The sequence below is a fragment of the Rutidosis leptorrhynchoides genome, chromosome 7, assembly GCF_046630445.1.
Source record: "Rutidosis leptorrhynchoides isolate AG116_Rl617_1_P2 chromosome 7, CSIRO_AGI_Rlap_v1, whole genome shotgun sequence".
Classification (NCBI taxonomy): Eukaryota; Viridiplantae; Streptophyta; class Magnoliopsida; order Asterales; family Asteraceae; genus Rutidosis; species Rutidosis leptorrhynchoides.
This window is the reverse complement of record NC_092339.1, coordinates 342262168-342273388: the sequence shown is the minus strand read 5'-3', so window position 1 is coordinate 342273388 and position 11221 is coordinate 342262168. Positions and strand designations below refer to the sequence as shown.

General features: G+C 38.1%; 1 non-coding gene across 1 annotated transcript; it reads left to right on the top strand.

Moving 5' to 3' along the window:
- The first annotated feature begins 8337 nt into the window (after positions 1–8337).
- On the top strand, positions 8338–8444 carry LOC139860852 (small nucleolar RNA R71). The gene has a single exon (XR_011763470.1). It is a non-coding gene; the product is annotated as a small nucleolar RNA R71 (small nucleolar RNA).
- Positions 8445–11221: the final 2777 nt, after the last annotated feature.

Sequence of the window (11221 nt, the reverse complement as noted above, 5' to 3'; positions counted from 1 at the left end):
AGCTTCCCGTTTAAGCTTTGCACATCTTTTTTACTCCTGGGTGACTGCATGTTTTCGATTGCTTGGATTTTCTTCGGGTTTGCCTTGATTCCTCTCGGAGTTATCGTGAAGCCTAAGAAACGGCCTTCTTCCGTTCCGAAAAAGCATTTTGAAGGATTTAGCTTCATATTGATTTTGCGTAGTGAATCGAACGTTTCAATGATATCTAAAATCATCTGTTCTTCTATTTTGCTTTTAATAACGATGTCGTCAACGTATGCTTCGATATTTCGTCCGATTTGGTCCTGGAATGCTTTGTCGATTACCTGTTGGTATGTTGCTCCGGCATTCTTCAACCTAAATGGCATTTTTGTATAACAAAAGATGCCTTTGTTTGTGAAGAATGCAGTCTTTTCTTCTTCGACCTCAGCCATTGGGATTTGTTGGTAACCCCTGTATGCATCCAGGAAGCTCAGAAACTGAAAACCCGAGAGGGACTCGACCTTCCAGTCGATCTCCGACCGAGGGTAATTGTCTTTTGGGCATGCTTTGTTGAAGTCCTTGTAATCGACACACATGCGCCAAGATCCGTCTGCCTTTTTACCATCACTGGATTTGCTCCCCATGTCTGATATTGTACCTTCTTCATTATACCGGCATCGACCAGACGTTGTACCTCGTTATCCAGAAATTCGCTTCGTTCTAACGCCATTGTTCTTTTCTTTTGGACAATCGGCGTAATGTTTGGGATCACGTTTAGCCGGTGCTGTGCTATCTCGCGAGGGACTCCTGTCATGTCGGATGGATCGCAAGTGAAGACATTGATGTTTGACGCTAGGAGTTTGCAAAGTGTATCCTTTGCGTTATCGCTCAAAGTCATTCCGATCTGGATCCTTTGCTCTGGGTATTTAGGATTTGGTGACACATAGCCGTCATCATGCACTGTGATATGATCTGCACCGCCCGTAAATATTTGCAAGCACTCAATCGACTCCATCTCTTGTGTCCGGATGGTTGCTATGCCGGCTGAGGTTGGAAATTTTAGCATACCATGCACTGTGGACGTGATTGCTCCGAATTTTTGCATGGCATTATGCCCACGGATGACATTGTACCAGGAATCAGTTTTGACGATAGAGAATTCTATGTTTGCGGTGCTTTGAAAAGGTAATTTACCTAGTACGACTTCCAGCGTGATGGAGCCTACTGGCCATGTTGCAGCACTGTTGAATCATACCAATGGTGATGTCGCAGCTTTCTTTTGCCGGCGAATGCTCTCTGGCAATTGTAAAAAATAGTGTTCAAACATGACCTCTGCTCCTGCACCTGTGTCGGTGTATATTCGTCCAATTTGACAATTGGAGATGTGTGCCCGTATGATAACAGGTTCTGAAGATGGGTTAATTTTGAACAACGAGGGAAAGACGATTGTATATACTATGTGCGTGTGTGCGCGCGCGCTTATATATACTATGTGTATTACATATATATGTGTGCAAGTATATATATATGTAGTGTATATATGTATATATGTTTAGAGTATATATATATATATATATATATATATATATATATAGTGTATATATATAAAATGCAATATTGTTAGTAAATGTGGTGCGATTTACTAACTTGTTCAGTATTTGATTTGTTCTCAGGTGATACAAACGAGGAGAAGACTCGGCGACATTAGACTACTGAGTTTGCGGGTATCGGTGAGTGGAACTATCTCCGGTTATAGTATAGAGTAGCAAGCGATGCTACTGTTAATTTATACTCTTGATAGTCGAGTGCCATGCATAGTTAGCGTTGTATGCCTATATGCACTAGATAGTTTGCCATGCTGTTGTATGTGATTTCGGTGCACTATTTTGTGAGCACCAGTGAGGCCAGGCTAGCTGGGGATTCCACTGAGGCTAGGCTAGGTGGGGTCCGAACAATGTCAACCGAGGCCAGGCTAGGTTGGGTCCAAGTCCTACGAATGTTCAGTATAACATAGAAGGACGCATGCTTTGCGCCTGAGAAGTTATACAAGTAATCTGGTAGGAGGGATTATCGGTAGACTGTAGCCCGATCAACTACAAGTCGTGTGCCCGTACAAGCCGCCGATCCTTGTGTTGCTATTAGTTATTTGCTGACGGATGTAGCAATAGATGAACTGGCATGTTTGATACTGTATGCTTAGCTGTTTGATAGTTCCATTCACTTAGTATTTGTGCTAATCCCCTACATTTCCACCCTTGCAGGTTCAGTACGATTGCATGTTAGATACCAGGGTGAAGATGGGATGCTGGATGATATGTTTGACAAGTCGAAACTCTGATGTCGTGTCTTTTGTTGCTAGTGTCTTTCCTTAACGTAACACATGGTTTTTATATATGTAACGGACTTTTAATATTTGATATGATATTAATGTAATGTAATACAGGTGTCATTTATATTACGTGTCATATTTTATAAACAGGACTTCCGTTGTGACTTAAAAAAAAGGGTGTTACAATTGTGGTATCAGAGCGTGGATTTGGCAGCGTGTTCATGGAAATGACATGTTCCCAAATCGTGTGTCGAGTCAAACATATCTTGGGGGATGGGTTAAGTGAATGAGATAGGTATAACGACGTTAGTTGTTAGCTGTTAACCATTGTTATACTAAGCTTTGGTGTGAGATGTTGTGTACTACAGGTATGGCTGATAGTGACGGTGCCGTTGTGACCCCCAACGCCCCTGGAACAGTCAGAACTTCAGAGTACAGATGTGTATCAGGTAAAGAATCTGAGAAACAGATGTAAGGGTTGTAAGGACTGATGTCTAGGTTGTAAGGTCAGTTACCAAGGGATTCCGGTCAGGTAATATGAGTTAAATATGAGTTAGAATAGAAAGTGCAGGTGGACGCAAGTATTGTACCTTTGGATCAGATGGTTAGATAGTGTTGGGCGGGTGTTCAGTTTTGCTTAGGTGAAATGGCAGAGGTTAAAAAAAATAATAATAAAATAGTAATAATAATACGGGAAAAGAGGTTCAGTTGGGTAGTTGACTGATGTCACTACAAAGATACGACCGAAATGGACGGTTTAATTCATGCGGTGTCGTTAGGACGCAGGATGTCCTGTTCAGTTGATCAAGGTAGCACACAGTGGTCTTGTTTATTTATATTGTGCGGGGCCTAAATTTACTTTTACTTTCTAAGGTGTAGAAGGTGTAAGTTAACCTAGTGTCGTGTTTTTTTTATGGATTAACGAATTGAAGATCAAGTGGATAATTTTCTTTTAGTTAAATTACCTAGATAAAGGATAGTAGTTGGTTTAAGCTAAAAGTCCTAAGTGCGGAAAAATAAATAAATGGAAGAATATTCGGAGTATGCAGATCAATGAAATGTTGACCAAGATATCAGTGTTGGGTTAGGGAAAGGTAATTATGCTTATGTTAAGACTATGCTTGGAATGATGTAGATTGATATGCCCGAATCGGACGATTTATTTATGCGGTGTCGTTAGGTCACAAAACGTCAATTCAGGATATCAATGGAGGAAGTTGATTGTTTATTTTATATATGCTGGCCTAAATCTATTATTCCTTCCTATGGGTTAGCAAGGGCAAATATAACCTAGGGTCGTTCCTTGAGCGGTCGAATTTAAAACGGAGCTTATTCAGATAATTTAGTAATTAAGATTGGGTTTATACACAATTTAGTGTCCAAGACTAGTGGCCAGGTACACCTTGTGTGGAGAGGCATGATCCTTTTGGTCCCAATAAATTGGCGACTGTTCGAAAAATTCAACAACCAAGTCCAACCGATTTAATCTAGACACCACTTTTATCCGGAATATCAAATTATGTAAAGGCAATTGTTGGGTTGAATAGTTTATAATTGTATTTAAAATATTAAAGAAATAAAATTAAAATAAGCTAGCTCGCATGCAACAGCTAAGGACAGAGAAGACGTGGTTAACCATGATTTAAGATAACGTAGTGTCGGGATGATTACGAGACACTCATTGGATAGATATACCTCAGTGTGAACACTAGATTCCCTACTAAGCGATTTCCCGATTAGCATGTCACGAGGAAATAGGCTTTGAAGATTCTGATCGGATGGGCTATGCTCAACTCCCGACGCTTTATCCGGTTTAAGAATATAAGCGGCCCATCTTGGATGCAGTGCATACCTCAGGCGCACGAATAAAGTAGCAGAACCATATATAATATCCAACCTTTCTTAACACCTTAGTGTATCACTCAAGTGAGTGGTTATGATTGTGTTTCGAATTAGTTTCTGTCAATGGTTTGGTAAAATCTAAGGGTTTGTAGACAAATTAGAACCTCTGATGGTTCTCAGTCATCCTTAAAGATTTATAAGCTTTGTTTGTATTGTAGTGCGTTGAACTCCCATTTATGATTTAAACCAGCCCTTACTTAAATCTACCCAATAAATCCCTTAGTTATCCACCATGTACTAGGCTTATAGTGGTTCCATAGCTTCTAACCTTGACCATGCTCAAGTGGTCCTATAGTACACCAATACTGTACTCTACTATTGCAACAGTATTTTCTCGAGTCTTATACTCTTGACCAATGTCTTGATCTGGTCCTACGATAATTTCCCATGTACTTTATAGTATTTCTGATGGATTTATACCTTGACCAATGTATAAATATAGATAACTAACTACCTTTATAATAGTCGACTTTATAAAAGGTTTTAATCACGTTTATTGGTGGAAAGACGATAATAACGAGGTTTAATATCATAGACAGAAAGCGAGTATGAAACGATAATTATCCCTAACTAACATTATTAAATCATGGCAAACAATCAAGCAGTTACTCACACATCATGGCAACAAGCATTTCTAATATTAATAAATCACAAACATCGAACAAGAATATTATAATAAATTAATAAAAGAAAGGATAGATGTTACCGAATAATGTCTTCAGAATAACACTTGTATTTGATAGTATTTGGGGGTGAGTATTTTCTGATTCATCAACTCTTTGGCGTGAGTTGGTTGGTTTAAATGCGTATAGTGGAAACGGAAACGGATGGTTTTTGTCTTCGCTATTCAGAATGATTTCGGAAGGAGTATCGCACCTACACCACGTATGGTGCTTACTAACCATTGGCCTCGAAATGTATGTCAAGGTCAAGTTCTAAATCTAAATGCTAACATCGGCACTCTCAACAGAAAAGAGAGTGAAGCATTAAAAATGAATGCTTATTGGGTCATTTTTGGGGTGCCTCACAACAATTATGTTGGGTTGATAATGCCTAGCCATGCAATGTTCTTTTAGAGAATCGGTTCATCCTTAAGAAGATTTATGTCCTCATTTGTCTTAATTTTAGAACAAACACGCTTGATTTTCGAAAGTACTTTTTCAGAAAGTATCATTTAGTCAAAAATTTTGAAAAATTTACGTTGAGGACATAGAATCTAAATAGTAGGTAATCTCGAAAATCTTAGTAAAATTTTAAGTTAAGAACATTTTCCGAGCATCCCCTAACTAATTACGGTGTACTACACCTTTATCCCACACTTAGAGGAACATTGTCCCTAATGTTTATTCTTAAATTTTAGGGAGCTAAAATCCGAAACTTAGAGTTTGAACATGTCGGAAAATGTATCTAAGCTCAATATTGGGTTGGAATCCCACACTTAGTGATAAGCTTAGGATAGGGTATAGTTTAAGGATATAACGAAGCAAAATAAACAAACGAAGAGAAAGAAACGGATTACTCCCCTTGGGTGCGGTTGTGAGCTGAGGATCTGAAGGTAGACTGAGTCGGAACCATCTTCTGCTGGATTCAAATAGGTCTTCTTGAAGTGTACTCTAGCTTATTAGGGCGTTTTCATCATCCATTCAACATCCACCAATAACTTGCAACGAAATAATCAATGGGTTTCCTTGTCTTTTCATCATTATTCAAAGAGTCTCCATCACAGGCGTCAATAACTGTCTATTACTTGTAAAAATGGAAAAGATTAAACCTAGACATGTGATTAAGCTTTAGGCCATAGACTCACTGATTTGCGTTTTGATGAAAAAGTTATTTGGAAACTTGAGGGTTTCAAAATTAGGTTTTTGAAAATTCAACATATCAGTGTATGACTAAAAAGTTTAATCCCACACTTAAAGTGTTGACTGCCTTTAATTTTAATACTTTAAAAATGATGCAAATATTGCAATTAAGTTCATGACAAGTAAGAAACTTTGAAAATCCCATTTTAAGTATCACTTTCTCATTTATTCAATTAACCTAATTATCCTAATATAACTACTACTAAAGCTATAAAAAAATAAACACACGGGTTGCCTCCCAAGAAGTGGTTGTTTTTGTTCGAGCCACGAGCCTGACTCTAGCCTTATTTTTCAATAAATCTAGGCGGCTCCCTTGCATCCATCAGTAGACACAAGAGGTAATATGGGAACATACCAATGAGATTGAAGCAGACATAGAATAAGGTATGTCCAATGAAAGGAGAAGGTGGTTTTAAGTGAATGCTTTGTTTAACTTGAGGTATAACAAAGCAATCAATTTCTTCTACCTCCTTGATTTGTACGAGTTGGTCAAAAGGGTCCTCATCACTCCATGATGTGTATGTCATTATGTATTTGAGTGATGGTTTATAGGGTAGCCCTGACGCAAAACCCGTCTTTAGTGACTTTTGGTTGGCTGTAATGTTGTACTCTGGGCATGGAGGTGGGACGATGTCCATTGACGTCTCCAATATGGTAACAACATTAGCAACTACTTTGATGCTAGAATCCTCCATCTTTTTCTTCTTATCTGGGCTTTCCATTTCTATTTCCTCATCCACCTCCTCGTCACTCTGGTTGGGAGCTTCAAGTATAATTGGTTCAGAGAGTTCTTCTAGAACGAAATCCTCTCCAGTCATTAATAGATCAAAATAAGGTGGGAGTGAATATTGGGTAGGTGTGGAGTGGTTATTCATCTTGTCCTCCACTTCTATCTTCTTCTCCTCATTCTCGGAATAAAAGGTGACTTTCCTAGTGGAGATGGTATTTACTTCGCCTTTCCCATCAGAAGGACATACAGACTCGTCGATCGTGAAAGTGACCTCTTCTCCACGGGCTCTCGAGGTGATAGTCCGTGAATAAACGTCAACGATCGCTTTGGCTGTATTCATGAAAGGCCTTCCTAATATGATAGGGGTTTTCATGTCTTCTTTATAGTCCATAACCAAAAAGTCGGTCGGAAAAAGGAATTTATCGATCTTAACCATGACGTTCTCAGCTATTCCCTTAGGATATCTAGTGGATTGGTCAACTAGCTGGATGCTCATTTTGGTAGGGTTAAGGTTTCCAATTTCGAGTCTCTGAAACAGTGAGTAGGGCATGAGATTGATGCTGGCACCAAGGTCAGCGAGAGAATAGATAGTACCAGATTGATAGATAGAACAAGGAAGGGTAAATCGTTTGGTATCCCCTAGTTTTTCAGGAAGAGTATTTAAAAGAATGGCTGAACAATCCGCGTTTAGCGAGACATTGGGTACTTCGGGTACCTTATCCTTGGTTGATAGGAGTTTCCTAAAATACTTCTTACTATGAGAATTTTTAGACACAGTGTCTAAAAATTTACCGTCAAGCTTGAAAGATTTCATCTTGTTATGTCTTTGCTTGAGACGGCCCGGAAATGGAATGGGTGCTTTCCCAATAGGTTTAGGTGATGACTCAATGACTACTACCGAACGGGTACTAGTTAGTTTCTCCTCCTTAGAAGAAACTGAAGGTTGGCTATGTGCCACCTTTGAGTCATTTTTAGGGCAACCTAGAGAATCGAGACGTTGATTTAGCTGGCTTATTTGATTTTCAAGACTACTCAAGTGATTAGTCATGACTAAGTCAGTTGCGTCTTGTCTTGCTGTGATCATGATGATGATTCGCAGTAGTACATCATCTGGACTTGTCTCTGGTGAGGTAGTGGGTTTAGTGGGTGGGTTTTGTGGATGAGCTAGGATATTATCGGAGTAGAAAACAGAGTCCTCACATTCAGCCTCGTATACCTTGGCTGAATTTGGTTCAGTAAAATTCTGACATAATTTTACTTGAGACACATGTTGCGGGAGTTTCTTTAGCTCTCCGACTTCTTTGGTGAGGTTTTCTATTTGTTCTGAGAGATATTTTATGATTTTGATAGGATCGGAGGTGGAAAGCGGTGTTGCTGATGAAATGTGCTCTTCCTTGTTCCAATCGTGATGGTGCAAAGTTATCTCCTCGATCAATCTCCTTGCCTCGTCTGCGGTGAATTTCATGAAGTTACCTTGAGAAACAACATCAAGAGTAGACTTATTGTTCTGATTCAGACCTTTGTAGAAGGTCAAAATCTGATCAGAGCTCTCAAGACAGTGGTTCGGGCATCTTCGAAGCAAATGTTCGAATCTTTCCCATGCAGTATAGAGTGATTCATCGTATTTTTGTTGAAAGTTTATGATATCATTCCTAAGTCTGATTTGTTTTGATGGGGGAAAGTACTTGATTAAGAAAACTGTTGCCATTTCCTCCCATGAGGTGATAGAGTTGGGTTTTAACCCCTCAAACCAGGTTTTTGTATGAAGAGTTAAGGAATAGGGGAACAGATATAGATGAACTACATCTTGTTTAACCCCGTTTTGCTTATATGAGTTAGATAAGGAGAGGAATCTAGCTAAGTGAGTGTTGAGATCGTCAATTGGTAAGCCGTGGAACTGGCAATGGTTCTGAATGAGTTGTATGATGCTATGCTTAAGCACAAAAGACGCTCCATTAACCTCTGGATAGAGTATCGGTCCTCCTCATCCTTCTAACGAGGGTTTGGTGATGTCAGTGAGAGTGATGCGTGCGGCCATTATCGAACTATCGGCAGGTAAGTGTTGATCTTGTTCGATGGATACAATGTATGATATCGGATATAAGAAAGGATGTGTCGGAAGAATTCTTAGCGGTCTAAGTAGGTTAAACCATCCTAAAGGTTCACTAATAAGGAAGTCCATTTTAAAATTTTCAATTAATCTAAATTAGTCTAATATTATCTAACCTAACTACGGTAAAACTAGTAACTTCTAACAAAGCTAGTCTCAGTCAAAAGGGTCTCTTAAAAACTAACTAATCTAAACAGGCTCCAAATCGTACTACCGCTCCCCGGCAGCGGCGCCAAAAATTAACTACTCTCCTGATATGCCCAAATCGGACGGTTTATTTATGCGGTGTCCTTATGTCGCAAAACGTCAATTCAGGATATCAACGGAGGAAGTTGATTGTTTAATTTATATATGCTGGGCCTAAATCTATTATTCCTTCCTATGGGCCTAAATCTATTATCAACGGAGGAAGTTGATTGTTTAATATGACCTAGGGTCATTCCTTGAGCAGTCGAATTTGAAACGGAGATTATTCAGATAATTTAGTAATTAAGATTGGGTTTATACACAATTTAGTATCCAAGACTAGTGGCCAGGTACACCTTGTGTGGAGAGGCAGAATCCTTTTGGTCCAAATAAATTGTCGACTGTTCGGAAAATCCAACAACCAAGTCCAACCGGTTTATTCTAGACACCACTTTTATCCGGAATATCAAATTATGTAAAGGCAATAGTTGGGTTGAATAGTTTATAATTGTATTTAAAATATTAAAGCAATATAATTAAAATAAGCTAGCTAGCATGCAACAGCTAAGGACAGAGAAGACGTGGTTCACCATGATTTAAGATAACGTAGTGTCGGGATGATTGCGAGACACTCATTGGATAGATATACCTCAGTGTGAACACTAGATTCCATACTAAGCGATTTCCCGATTAGCATGTCACGAGGAAATAGGCTTTGAAGATTATGATCGGATGGGCTATGCTCAACTCCCGATGCTTTATCCAGTTTAAGAATATAAGCGGCCCATCTTGGATGCAGTGCATACCTCGGGCGCATGAATAAAGTAGCAGAGCTGATGTGTGCGAGGTGGGGTATTAAATACTATTAATTTTTACAAGGAAATACTATTAAATACGATACAATTTTACACAAGATATTTATTTATTTATAGAGTGGATATACCTAAACCTTGCTACAACACTTATAGGCAGTGTACCTAATCGTACAGTAGTGTAGTTTTTAGTAAGTCCGGTTCGTTCCACAGGGATCTTTAGCCAAGCTTAACGCTATATTTTTAACTTATAATTGTAAAAATACAAAAATATATATATAAGTAGTATTATTATTATAAAAGGGGGTTTTTACCGTTTAATGACCGGTTTGTCGATTTTAAAACTTTAGTCGCAGTTAAAACGCAATGTAAAATATTAAAAATAAATATAACTTAAATTAAAGCGTAAATTAAATAACGATAATGAAATTGCGATAAATAAAAGTGCGATAAATAAAAATGCAATAATAAAAAAAGTACGATAATTAAAAGTGCAATTAAATACAATGACAATAAAGGAATTATGCTTATTTAAACTTCCGTAATCATGATGTTCGACGTGTTGTTTTTAGTTTATTCCCATGGGTTAATTGTCCTTTGTCCTGGATTATTCGATATGTCCATACGGATTTGTCCATAATAGTCCATCAGTCATAATCATAAAGTGCAAAAGTCTTCGTCAAATTATTCTTATTCCCGAAGTCAAATATTCCAACTAATTGGGGATTCGAATTGTAACAAGGTCTTAATACTTTGTTTAATGAATACACCAGGTTATCGACTGCGTGTAGACCAAGGTTTTACTACTTTGTTAACAATTACACCAATTACCCTTGAATGTAATCCACCCCTGTTTTAACTAATCCATTAGCTATTAATCCAGTCCCGTGTCCGGTTAAATGAACGATTATTAGTAAATTAACAAACTACTTTGTTAACAATTACACCAATTACCCTTGAATGTAATCCACCCCTGGTTATTTATAGGTACATCTAATTGTAAATCTTTATATTAAATTAACAAACTATCATTTAGTTAAACAAATATAAATCCCATTAATAGCCCATAGTCTAATTTCTACAAGTGTCGTTCTTTTGTCCAAACCCCAATTATGGTCCAAAGCCCAATTACCCAATTTTAATATTTAGCCTAACATCACGATTACTTCGGCATTAAATAAGCATAATAATAACTTAGCTAAGAGACATTAAATTAAAAAGGTTGAACATAACTTACAATGATTAAAAATAGCGTAGCGTTACACGGACAGAATTTTGACTTACACCCTTACAACATTCGCTAACATACCCTTATTATTAGAATTTAAA